This window comes from Trachypithecus francoisi, unplaced genomic scaffold, assembly GCF_009764315.1.
Source record: "Trachypithecus francoisi isolate TF-2019V2 unplaced genomic scaffold, Tfra_2.0 Lachesis_group17, whole genome shotgun sequence".
Classification (NCBI taxonomy): Eukaryota; Metazoa; Chordata; class Mammalia; order Primates; family Cercopithecidae; genus Trachypithecus; species Trachypithecus francoisi.
The window spans coordinates 65,455,901-65,469,917 of NW_022681462.1; positions in this window are offsets into that span (position 1 = coordinate 65,455,901).

Consider the following 14,017-nt stretch of genomic DNA (forward strand, 5'->3'; position numbering starts at 1 on the left):
AGTGAGATGAGGCCTTCCTCTGTCGCCCAGGCTGGAGTGCAGTGGCACAATCTCAGCTCACTGCAGCCTCCACCTCCCGGGCTCAAGCGATCCTCCCACTTCAGCCTCCCAAGTAGCTGGGACTAAGGTGTGTGCCACTGCACCTGGCTAATTTTTGTATTTTTAGTAGAGATGGGGTTTCGCCATGTTGCCCAGGCTGGTCTCAAACCCTTGAGTTCACACAATCTGCCCACTTCGGCCTCCCAAAGTGCTGGGATTACAGGTGAGAGCCATCGCACCTGGCTCCACTTTACTAATGGTGCCATACTTGGCAGCTCTTCTAGACAGCTCTAGACTGTTCTAGGAGTCATTTCTAGAGCTCACTTCTCTAGCCTTGTCAACAATTTTGTAAGCTCCCTGCTCCCTTCATTGAAACAGGGGTTCTTGTTCCTTGTATCAGGCACAACTGATGAAAACAATGCTATCAACAATTCTATGCCAAGAAATTTGAAAACTTAGGGGAATGGATAATTTCCTAGAAAATATAAATTACCAAAATGGACCCAACCAACATTGAAAACCAGAATAGTGCCGGGCGCGGTGGCTCAAGCCTGTAATCCCAGCACTTTGGGAGGCCGAGACGGGCGGATCACAAGGTCAGGAGATCGAGACCATCCTGGCTAACACGGTGAAACCCCGTCTCTACTAAAAATACAAAAACTAGCCGGGCGAGATGGCGGCGCCTGTAGTCCCAGCTACTCGGGAGGCTGAGGCAGGAGAATGGCGGGAACCCGGGAGGCGGAGCTTGCAGTGAGCTGAGATCTGGCCACTGCACTCCAGTCCCGGCGACAGAGCGAGACTCCGCCTCAAAAAAAAAAAAAAAAAAAGAAAACCAGAATAGACTAATAAAATTAACTGACTAGGTATTCAAAACTGCCTCCCAAATGCCCATGCAAAGGTTACTAGGCCTGGACTGTTTTATAGGCCGGTTTTCCCTGAAAAAAGGTAACCTTTGTATCATGCAGATTGTTCCAGAGAAAAGAAAAAGAGAAACAGTTACTCAGCTTATTTTGTGTGAAGATAGCGTAACTTTAATATCAAAACTGGATAAAGAGAGTATAACAAAAGAAAGTTAAAGTACAATCTTAAGAACATAAATGCAGCTGGGGCCAGGGTAGCTCCTGCCTGTAATCCCAGCACTTTGGGAGGCCTAGATGGGAGGATCACTTGAGGTCAGGAGTGCAAGACCAGTGTAGGCAATATAGTGAGACCTCATCTCTACAAAAAATTAAAAATTAGGCCAGGCATGGTGGCTCACGCCTATAATCCTAGCACTTTGGGAGGCCGAGGCAGGCAGATCACTTGAGATCAGGAGTTCAAAACCAGCCTGGTCAACATGGTGAAACCCCGTCTCTACTAAAAATACAAAAAAAAAAAAAAAAAAGTCTCACAGAGAGACTGAGGCAGGAGAATCACTTGAACCCAGGAGGCAGAGGTTACAGTGAGCTGAGATTGTGCCACTGCACTCCAGCCGGGGTGACAGAGTAAGACTCTGTCTCAAAAAAAAAAAAAAAAGAGCCAATTAGAACAGAAACAACAGGCCAGGTGCAGTGGCTCATGTTTGTAATCCTAGAACTTTGGGAGGTCAAGGTGGGAGGAACCCTTGAGTCCAGGAGTTCGAGACCAGCCTGGACAACATGGCGAAATCTCCTCTCCAGAAAAAAAATACCAAAATTAGCCAGGTGTAGTGGTGTGTACCTATAGTGCCAGCTACTCAGAAGGCTGAGGTGGGAGGATCACCTGGGCCTGGGAAGGTTGAGGCTGCAGTGAGCCATGATCGTGCCACTGCACTCCAGCCTAGGTGACAGAGTGAGACCCTGTCTCAAAAAGGAAAAGGAACATAAACAATAAGAGAGAGACCATTCACATTAACAAGACAAATAAGATACGTAGAAATAAAAGGCAAACTCCCATTTTAAAAACCTATAAAAATACATTTAAAGTCACATAAGAAAAACCAAATAAACCACGTTTATGAAAGGAAAGATTCAGTAATCTCAAAATGGCGATTCTGCCCAATTTGATCTATAAATTCAATGTGATCCTAACAAAAATTCCCAATAAAATTTTTTCATAGCCCTTTGACAAACATTTCTTACATTCATATAGAAGATGAACAGCTGTGACAATTCAAACCTAATTCAGAAAAGGAAGAATTAGTACCAGAAATTAAGGCATTATAAGTCTAGAGTAATTTAAATGGTAGATATTGACGCAGAATAAACACATAGATCAGTGGAACAGAACAAAGAGCCCCAAAACAGAGCCCAAATATTGTAAGATCTTGTTATATGACAGGCATGCTCTGTCAGATCAGTGGGAAAGGGTGGATGTTCAATAAATGGTAATAGGAAAATTGATTTTCTATAAAAAGATAAAAATAAATCTCTATCCCATACCATACACAAAAAAGCAAATTCCAGCTGAATTAAACATCTGTGCATGAAAAAAACACAAAACTTTAAAACTTTTATTTTTAGAGGTGGGTTCTCACTATGTTGCCCAGGCTGGCTTGAACTAGTGGGCTCAAGCAATCCTCCCACCTTGGCCTGTCAAAGTGCTGGGATTACAGGCATGAGCCACCACACCTGGCCCAAAACTTTAAAACCATTAAAAGGAAAGTATTTGTATTATTCAGAGTTCTCCAGAAAAACAGACCAATAGGATTGATTTACTTATTTAGAGAATTGGCTCGTATGATATTGGAGTCCAAGAAGCCCCATGATATTGTGTTTGCAAACTGGAGAACCTAGAAACCCAGTGGTATAATTCAGTCTGGACTGAAGGTCTGAGAACCAGGGGTTCTGCTGTCCAAGGGCAGGTAGATGTCCAGCTCACATAGAGACAGCAAATTTTCCCTTCCTCTGCTTTTGTGTTCTATTCAGTTTCTCAACAGATTAGATGATGCCCATCCCCATGAGAGAGGATGATCTTTACTCAGTCTGCTGATTCAGATATGAATATCTCCATAAACACCCGCAAAGATAATGTTTTACCAGCTATCTGGGCATCCTTTAGCCCAGCCATGTTGACACAGAAAATTAACCATCATAGTATTTCTCTGTTTTTTTGTTTGTTTTTTGTTTTTGTTTTTTGAGACAGAGTCTCGCTGTGTCGCCCAGGCTGGAGTACAGTGGCACAAGCTTGGCTCACTGCAACCTCCACCTTCGGGGTTCAAGCAATCATCCTGCCTCAGCCTCCCAAGTGGCACAGTATTTCTTTTAAAATATTTTTAATAGGAGGATGGGCACAGTAGCTCATGTCTGTAATTCCAGCACTTTGGGAGGTAGGAGGATTATTTGTGCCCAGGAGTTCAAGATCAGCCTGGGCAACACAGTGAGACCCTATCTCTACAAAAAACTTAAAAATATTAGTTAGGCGCAGTCATGTGCACTTGTGGCCCCAGCTACTGAGAAGGCTGAGGTAGGAGTATCACTTGAGCCCAGGAGGTTGACCCTGCAGTGAGCTGTGATTGCACGGCTGCACGCCAGCCTGGGAGACAGACAGAGAACCTGTCTCCAAAAATACATGTATGTGTATATAAATATATTTTGTCTCTATATAATACATCTATTATAAATATTTCACCTCCTTTCTCTTAGTCTGTTGTCTCTTAATTTATAGATGGTGGCTGTTGTTAAAACAAGCTTTATATTTCAATACTAAATGTATTGTTTTCTTTTTAAAATATGTGTATGGATGTATACACACATACATACATATATTTTCATGTGTATATATTATATATACATATATGTTTCTATGTGTGTATACACATAAACATGTATAAACATGTATACACACAGAAAATATATGTATATATAATATATACACATACATTTATATATAGATATAGACAAATGTATAATATATACATATACATTTTAAATATAAATATATGTATGGATATTTTCTTTTCTTTTTTTTTTTTTTTGAGACAGAGTCTCGCTCTGCCGCCCAGGCTGGAGTGCAGTGGCCGGATCTCAGCTCACTGCAAGCTCCGCCTCCCGGGTTTATGCCATTCTCCTGCCTCAGCCTCCCGAGTAGCTGGGACTACAGGCGCCCGCCACCTCACCCGGCTAATTTTTTTTATTTTTTAGTAGAGACAGGGTTTCACCGTATTAGCTAGGATGGTCTCGATCTCCTGACCTCCTGACGTGATCCGCCCGTCTCGGCCTCCCAAAGTGCTGGGATTACAGGCTTGAGCCACCGCGCCCGGCCTCATATATTTTTAAAATGAGAAAACAATACATTTAATATTAAAATATAGAGCTTATTTTGACAAAAGTCACCATTCATAAGTTAAAAGACGACAGACTAAGAGAGAGGAGAGGTGAAATATTTATAATAGATGAATTTTAGTATTTTGGACAAGCATCACTGGTGAAGAACCAAAACACAACTTCTTCTCTTTTTTTGTTTCCAGCTTCCTTTAAAAATTTCAGTGGGTTGCTGTAACAAAAATACCATAGGGGAAAAAAAAACCCATTTTTTCCAGTGGGATAATCTTTTTTTGCTCCTGGATGAAAACTCTGGCAGGTCCAAGACTTTTCTATTCATTCTTAGATAATAAATCTTAGAGTCACTTTAAGACATAAGCCTAGTCTCAATTTATAAATTGAATTATCCATCCAAGATCTTAATAAAAACTATGAACTTCATTTGCTGTCTAAATTTCTTTCCTCCTCCAACTTAGGTCTGCTTCAGGTGGGTGGCAGGGAGGGGGTGTTTGGTGTTTTTCTTTAGTTCATTCTTGTGGGTTCTCTCAACTCCTCCAACTTTGAGCCTGCTGCCCAGTTTTTGTCTTTCCAAGGCCCAGATGTAGGAACAGAGGAATGGCAAATGGGATAGAAAAGTCCTCTCATAACCTGGCTTTGAATTCTGGGCTTGGTAGAGTTTAAAGCATGTTTTGTCGTTTCATGGGCATTGTCATGATCTCTTAGGAAATTCTCTTCCTAGGGACCTCCTTCCTGCGGTTCCCTTGACTCTGACAGATGGGTTTTATTGTGGGTGGTTGCTTGTGTTTCCTTCCAACTGGGCTTCATCTCTAGCTTCTTTCTACTGGGTTCTCTTTGCTCCTTCAAGTAGACCTATTGGACAGGACTAAGACCACCCATGCCAGCCCTCTGCCACACTGCCCATATTTTTATTTTTTGAGACAGGGTCCCGTTCGGTTGCCCACACTTGAGTGCAGTGGTGTGATCATGGCTCACTGCAGCCGCGACCTTCCAGGCTCAAGCGATCCTCTCCTCTCGGCCTCCTGAATAGCTGGGACCACAGGCACTGCGCCCAGCCTGCTCACATGTTGTCCATAGACACACTGATGCATCCTGTGTCCTGAAGAACTCCAAGAGTGGAAGGTTGCTGGTACATCAGCAGTCTCTGCCACCTAAGCAATTCATTTTCCTGCCGGCTCTCTGAGTTTCTAAGGCAGGAGTCAGACCCTGGTCCATGGTGACCCCCAACTGTAGGGACAGACATATCAAGCTTCCTGAGTAGTGTCATAGAAGCCCATTCTCCCTAGGATTCAGGCAAAGGGGAAAGCAACCCTGTCCACCTAAGCTGAGAGGGGATGGAATCTGCTCTTAGTGCAGCAACACGTTTCTCTCCATCAAAATCTCTTCAGAAATGTCTCTTCTCTCTCCACACTCTTACCCTTTAATTATTCTTGATCTGACTGAGGAGTCTAAGAATTACTGAACTAGTGTGTTTCTGAAATTTCCTTTGTAAATTCTGCATGTGTTTCCTGGTCAAAAGGCAAAATAAATAAATAAATGTTGCATGGGAGAGCCAGCCTCACTCTCACTTTGGTATTTGGTACATAACATATCAGTAGCTCTGACTGAAGATTAGAATTGAAGCTGAAAGAGCCCTATTTTAACATCATGTTACACAGAGGAATAATAGCTACAATAGAGAACTTCTACAAATAAGAAAAGGACAGGCCGGGCGCCATGGTTTACGCTTGTAATCCCAGCACTTTGGGAGGCTGAGGCAGGGCAGATCACTTGAGTCCAGGAGGTCAAGACCAGCCTGGGCAACAGGCCGAGATCCTGTCTCTATAAAAAGCACAAAAATTAGCCAGGTCCCAGTTACTCGGAAACTGGGAGGTCAAGGCTGCAGTGAGCTGTGATCCGGTCACTGCACTCCAGCCTGGGTGACAGAGTGAGATCCTGTCACAAAAAAAAAAAAAGAAAAGAAAAAAAAACGACAACCCAATATTAAAAAATGGGCCAGGGATATGAACAGGCAATTCACAAAACATGAACCTTACAAGGCAATGAACATTGAAAAGATGCTGAGGGTGAGGCAATTCCTGCCCAGGCAGAGCTCCCAGAGGTTGAGGCACCCTTGGTCTCTCTCTTCAAATCAGTAATGTTCACAGTGCTGACATGTCAAAAATTCCTTTTCCATTTCTCCCCGGAGCTCTGGGACCCTACTCTAAGCAGGATTTGTGAAGGTCTGTCCTCTTATCCCTCAGTTCCCAGAATGAGCCCGGCTCCTGTCCCTTGGACATGTGAGAACATTTCCCCTTGCCTCTCCCATCTTTGTGTGCGTGTTCACAGCTTGTTGACATTTTGTGGATCCCATCACTTGCAGAGTAAAAGGAATGAAACTTCTACTGTTGCAGATCGTATTTGCTCCTGGGCCATTTCAGAATTAATAACCAGATTCGTGTGTCAAAAATGCCCAGTGCTTTAAATTGTAATGAGGTTTCCTTTGGATGCAGCTGCTACATTTCTTGGGCTACTTCTGTGCTCTTTGTTTCTCAAAGATTGGTTTCTGTTGGAAGACGGTTTATTTAATCTGGAAGGTTATAATGCTTATCAAAGCCATTCTGAGTCTTCCATGATGCATGTGTCTCAAAACTCACCTGCTTAGATTTTTCATGGGATTCTCAGGGCTCTTCCTGGGACACTGTCATCTTACCTCTGGCCAGAGGAAGAGACTGGATGCTCCAAAGTTGAGCAAAACAAAGGCCATCAAAATGATGGAAGCAACCATGGCAAAAAGCACTGATCGCAGAGTCCAATTCTCGAGTATTATTCTTTCTTCTTGATTTTTTATTGAGGCAGAGTCTCGCTCTATCGCCCAGGCTGGAGTGCAGTGGCGCAATCTCAGCTCACTGCAAGCTCTGCCTCCCGGGTTCACGCCATTCTCCTGCCTCAGCCTCCCGAGTAGCTGGGACTGCAGGCACCCACCACCACGCCTGGCTAATTTTTTTGTGTGTTTTTAGTAGAGACAGGGTTTGACCGTGTTAGCCAGGATGGTGTCGATCTCCTGACCTCGTGATCCACCCGCCTCGGCCTCCCAAAGTGCTGGGATTATGGGTGTGAGCCACAGCGCCCGGCCTCTTTCTTGTTGATTTTAAAGACAATGTCTGCCTGTTAGAATTGTGAGAATTAAGTGGCTGGTTACATATGAGAGTGAACAGACTCTAAAAGGGCCATACAAATGCCAGATTTTCTCATGCATAACACAACCATGTCTTCTTAAAAACACATTCTTATTTTTCACCATTATTAAGTGAACTCAGACTCATGAAAGATAATTTTGAAAATATAAGCAAGTAGAAAGAAGAAGAAAACCCAGTCCCATTCTTCAAAGCAACCACAGAGCATTGTAATGTACATCCTCCCAGTCATTATTCCATGCAAAGGCTTGAACATAAGATGTTGTGTGTCACCTTTACACCTACCATCACAACGCTTTCTTACATTATTTCAGTCCTTATAAGCCTGTTTTTTCTTTTAATTTTCTAATATGTAAACCATAATTCCAAAGTTGAAACTATAATATATAATAGACATATGTATAGGTAAGCTTCAATCTCTTTCCTCTCTCAGTCTCTTTCTCCTCCTGTAAGTAATCTTGCTTATTTGTCTATGGTTTGTCTTTCAGGTACTTACATATATTTCCCCTTCCTTCCCACATGAAAAGTAACATATACTATACCTTGCTTTTTTCTGCCAGTATATCCTAGAAACCATCCCATTTCAGGGATTAGAGGTTTTTTTTTTTCATTGCTTTTTTTTTTTTTTTTTTTTTTTTTTTTTTTTTTTTTTGAGACGGAGTCTCCCTCTGTCGCCCAGGCTGGAGTGCTGTGGCCGGATCTCGGCTCACTGCAAGCTCCGCCTCCCGGGTTCACGCCATTCTCCTGCCTCAGCCTCCCGAGCAGCTGGGACTACAGGCGCCCACCACCTCGCCCGGCTAGTTTTTTGTATTTTTTAGTAGAGACGGGGTTTCACCGTGTTAGCCAGGATGGTCTCGATCTCCTGACCTCGTGATCCACCCGACTCGGCCTCCCAAAGTGCTGGGATTACAGGCTTGAGCCACCGCGCCCGGCCTTTTTTTTTTTTTTTGAGGCGGAGTCTCGCTCTGTCGTCCGGACTGGAGTGCAGTGGCCGGATCTCAGCTCACTGCAAGCTCCGCCTCCCGGGTTTACGCCATTCTCCTGCCTCAGCCTCCCGAGTAGCTGGGACTACAGGCGCCCGCCACCTCGCCCGGCTAGTTTTTTGTATTTTTAGTAGAGACGGGGTTTCACCGTGCTAGTCAGGATGGTCTCGATCTCCTGACCTCGTGATCTGCCCGTCTCGGCCTCCCAAAGTGCTGGGATTACAGGTTTGAGCCACCGCGCCCGGCCTTTTTTTTCTTTTTTTTTGAGACAGAGTTTTGCTCTTACTGCCCAGGCTAGAGTGCAATGGTGTGATCTTGGCTCACTGCAACCTCCACCTCCTGCGTTTAAGCTATTTTCCTGCCTCAGCCCCCTGAGTAGCTGGAATTGCAGGCACCTGCTACCATGCCTGGCTAATTTTTGTATTTTTAGTAGAGACAGGGTTTCGCCATGTTGACCAAGCTGGTCTCAAACTGCTGACCTCAGGTGATCCACCCACTTTGGCCTCCCAAAGTGCTGAGATTACAGGTGTGAGCCACCGTGCCCAACCTCTCATTGCTTTTTATGGCCACCCAGTACTCCATTGTGTGACTGTATTTTAGTTTATTCAACTAGTTCCCTAAACAACTAACATTCTTTTGAATTTTTTCCTATAACAAATCATGCCTCAGTGAGTGACTTGTGTGAACATAATTTTTAGTGGTTACAGCATGTGCCTGACCTCGCCTACACATCCATCAGTTTTCAAAGCAATTTCCTGAAACTCCATCCTTGGCTTTGAATTCTTACTGCCAAGCTCTGAACCAAGCTCTGTGACCCCCAGCTTCAGTCTGTCCTGCCCTAAACTTGAAGTTTGGGCATGAACTTTCCAGGATTAGAATCTTGACTTTCCCAGGGGTCTTGAAGTGGTTCTCCCCGGCTCTCACTGGCCCTTGTGGACTCAGGTAGAAACGACTGCAGGAACCACCAAACTGCTCTCTTCTTGCCTACTTTTCTTCTGGTGGAATTTGGAGAAGTTACATCACAGTTTATTTTGTCATTCCCTGACTGTTTTTGGTTGGCTGGACTTTTTATTATGAAAAGGAAAAACTAGAAAAGAGAAAAGAGAAGAAATAGGACAATGAAATCCCAATACTTCACCTAGATTAAAAAATTCTTAACATTTTATCACTGATTCATCTATTTTTCCTGAGATTTTTAGAAAAATAGACAAAATTTTAAAGAAATTTATGGACATTAGATGCTTTACATATAAATACAGATGATCCCTGGCTTACATGGTTCAACGTAATGATTTTTTTGAATTTGCAGTGACGCAAAGCTGATATACATGCAGTAGAAACTATACTTGGAGTACCTGTATGACTATTCAATGTTTTACTTTCAGTATGATATTCGATACCTTACATGAGACATTCAATACTTTATTATAAAATAGGCTTTGTATTAGATGGTTTTGCCCAACTGTTGGCTAATTCAAGTGTTCTGAGTATGTTTAAAGTAGGCTAGGCTAAGCTGTGACGTTCTGTGAGTTAGGGGTATTAAGTGCATATTCTTTTTTTTTTGAGACAAGGTCTTCCTCAACATGTTGCCCAGGCTGGAGTGCAGTGGCTTGATCACAGCTCAGTTCAGCCTCAACCTCCTGGGCTCAAGTGTTCCACCTCAGCTTCCCAAGTAGCTGGGACTACAAGTGTGTGCCACCACACCTGGCTAATTTTAAAATTTTTTATAAAGATAGGGCCTTGCTATGTTGCTCAGGCTGATCTTGAACTCCTGGCCTCAAACAATCCTCCCACCTCAGTCTCCCAAGTGTTGGGGTTACAGGCATGAGCCAACATGGCTGGCTTAAATGTATTTTCAATTTACAACATTTTCAATTTATGATGGATTTACTGAAATGTAATCCTGTTTTAAGTCAAGGAGCATCAGTACTTATGCATACAATCCAATAAATAAGGAAACTGTCCAACACAGACATCATTATTACATCTACCAAAGTAAACAATACAGTAAAACTGCACACCTGTAGTCCCAGCTCCTCCTGCGTGTCTGTAGTCCCAAAGTGCTGGGATTACAGGCATGAGCCGCTGCGCCTGACTCCAGCTCCTTCTTAAACTGTCTTTCCACCAATCTTTCTGCTTCTGGCTCCCTGTTCACTGCTACTACCCAATCCTGGCCTTTGTGAGTGTGCTGTAAAAGGGAGTGCTGTGTTTTTTTGTTTTTTTTTTTCCACCTGCTGGCTTATCATTCATCTTTCTTGGAACTGCCTAAATCCTGGACCACTTCTCCATGTTCTTTCCAGTTTCGGGAACATTGCTGTTGTCTCCTGTCCAGTTCATTCTTTGTCCCTATGGGCTTGTATCCTTTATAAATCTATAACCAGTGCTTCAGAGGAGTTGGAGAGGGGGCAGGAGTAAACACCTGTATTCAATCCACCATCTTTAGCTATTTTTTGATTTAGAAAAATGCTTTGGTTGCTCTGACGAGCATTTTGGTTGAGAAAGATTTGCCCCAGCCATCGCAGGGCCCCTTGACATTCAGATACAGATCAGGGCAGTGTCAAGAGGAAGCTGAATTGCTCAGTACTACACCAAGGAGAATTTGGAGTTTCTGAAGTGTTCTAAGACTAGAAAGTGTGAACCCCAGATATCTGAGATAGGTCTCAGTTAATTTAGAAGTTTATCTTGCCAAGGTTGAGGACGTGTGCCCGTGACAGGAGGTCCTGACAACATGTGCCAAAGGTGGTCACAGTACAGCTTGGTTTTATACATTTTAGGGAGACATGAGACATCATTCATCACATGTAGGATGAACACTGGTTCGGTTTGGAAAGACAGGACAACTGAAATCAGGGAGGGGCTTCCAGGTCATAGGTAGGTAGGAGTTAGCCTCTCTGAAGGAGGCAGTCAGATATACATTTATCTCAGTGGGCAGTGGGCTGATTTTGAATAGAATGGGAAGCAAGTTTGTCCTGAGCAGTTCCCAGCTTGGCTTTTCCCTTTAGTTACTGATCTGGGGACCCCAAGATTTATTTTCCTTTCACAGAAAAAAAAGAGGAAGATTTGAGAAGGGTGTAGGTGTGACAAGGGTCTAGAGAAGGCCTGAGCTGAGTGATATAGGTAAGTTAGAGCAGAAGGAGAGAATGGTAGCTGATGAAAACTCCCCTGTGGGAGGGAATGCCTGAGGAGCTTTGGAAAAGAGAAGCCTGATATCCACCCTGAGGCTGTTTGCTGTGCTGTGGTGTCATGGCAGACTGTGTCTCCCTATGTCTACTCTTCTCTGCCTTTTTAGCAGTTTTAGCTGGGCCCCTTTTCACTTGGAATAAAGAGCTTCCCAGCTCCCCTTGTAGCATGTCATGGTCATGTGACCCAGTTCTGGTCAATAAAATTTAAGAAGTGTGATCAAGTTCTGGGCAATGAATGTAAGCAGAAGTGTTATGTCAGAATCCCAGGAAGACTAATTAAAGGGAGTTTACGGCCTGGCACAGTGGCTCACGCCTGTAATCCCAGCACTTTGGGAGGCTGAGACAAGCGGATCACCTGAGGTCAGGAGTTCGAGACCAGTCTGGCCAACATAATGAAACCCGTCTCTACTAAAAACACAAAAATTAGTTGGGTGTGGTGGCAGGCACCTGTAATCTCAGCTACTCAGGAGGCTGAGGCAGGAGAATCGCTTGAACCTGGGAGGTGGAGGTTGCAGTGAGCCGAGATTGCACCATTGCACTCCAACCTGGGCGACAGACTGAGCTCTGTCTTGGAAAAAAAAAGTGGGGGGGGGGGAGGAGTTTATTCAGTCAAGATAACCACTTTTGGCCCATCTGCCTTTCCTCCTTCTAGACTGCAATTTGGATGCAATGACTGGAGCTCCAGCACTTATCTTGTGTTATGAGGTAATCTTGAAGAAGCAACAGAAAGATAGGAGTCTAACAGTACTATGAAGCTGCTGTACCAGCTCTGAACTTCTTACCTTTGGACTGTTTGTTTGTTTGTTTGTTTGTTTTTGAGACAGAGTCTCACTCTATTGCCCAGGCTGGAGTGCAGTGGTGCAATTTCAGCTCACTGTAACCTCCGCCTCCCGGGTTCAAGTGATTCTCCTGCCTCAGCCTCCAGAATAGCTGGGATTACAGGTGCCCACCACCATGCCCGGCTAATTTTTATATTTTTAGCAGAGACAGGGTTTCACCATGTTGGCCAGGTTGGTCTCAAACTCCTGACCACAAGTGATCTGCCCACCTCGACCTCTCAAAGTTCTGGGATTACAGGCCTGAGCCACTGTGTCTGGCTTTTTTTTTTTGTAAGAGATAAAATTCTTTTTTTTTTTTTTTCCTGTTTTATCATAATAATCACTTATTACATGTCAAGTACTGTTTTAAGTGCTTGGGTTATGTACTCATTTAATTCTCTTACTACCAACTCTATGAAGCGGGTACTATTATTATCCCTATTTTACAGATAAGGAATGAGGCACAGAGAGATTAGCTGTTTTGCTCAAAGTCAATTAATTTGGGCTTAATATGATAACAATCTGGGTTTGTAAACTTTGTGCTAGACTGACTGACTTAAACAGCATCAACATGGCTGAACCCCGTCCTCACTGATACGGCTGTGAAATCAACCCAATAGTCCCATAGACAGTTTTGTTTTGTTTTGATAAACATAGAAACTGACCCTTCTGGTCTTAAAGCTTGAAACTCACATCGTTTTATCTGAGTTCTTTCCTTAGGAAAGGACCCCCAGGTCTCTCAAAAGTATTAAAGAAGTGAAGCTCACTAGATCATTGCATCAGGACAATGAGATGCCAGGCTCCTCATTCATCGAGATTACTTCCTTACCCCTCCTGAGTTCCTATTTTCCCATACATAGTTACATTTCTTCCCTGCTTTATAAAGCCCTAATTTTAGTCAGTCAGGGAGATGGATTTGAGATCAAGCTCCCATCTCTTTTGCTGTAGCACCCAACTAAAGCCTTCTCTTTGGCCATAATTATTGTCTCAGTGATTGGCTTTCTGTGCTGCCAGCAGTAGGACTTAGACTGAACCCTGGTGTTTCAATAACAATTGTGTAGTACCACCTCCGAATCTGCCACCACCACAGTCTTGTATTATAGAATCAGCAGGTGGGGGACAGCCATCCTCCCCTGGCATTACCCACTCCCTGACACCCAGGATATGAAGAAAGGAGATCGCAAAGTTTCGGGTTGTAACTAGTAGTGGCACAAGCAAAGGACCAAGGAGAAGCAGAGACTAGAGGAAGGGACCAGGTGACCTGGCAGGGCAGGGAATTGTGGGCTGCAGCATGGACTAAGAGCAGGTGGGAGACAAGCTCCCTTTCCCTAAATGCATTAGAGGAAGGTGGCAGGGAAAGCCTCTTGAGTTCATGCCTATAAGGCATTTCCAACATTTAGCATCATTTTCTTAGGCATAGGCTTTGGTACATCTTGACTTCATTTGAACTGAACTGATGAAATACTTATTTAGCCAATTTCAGATGCTCTAATTGTTATGAATAAAGAGATCCCTGAGATTTTGCTATACCTATGGTAGGAAAAATTGGGGGCCAAATTTCAAGATACTGATATGAGTGCT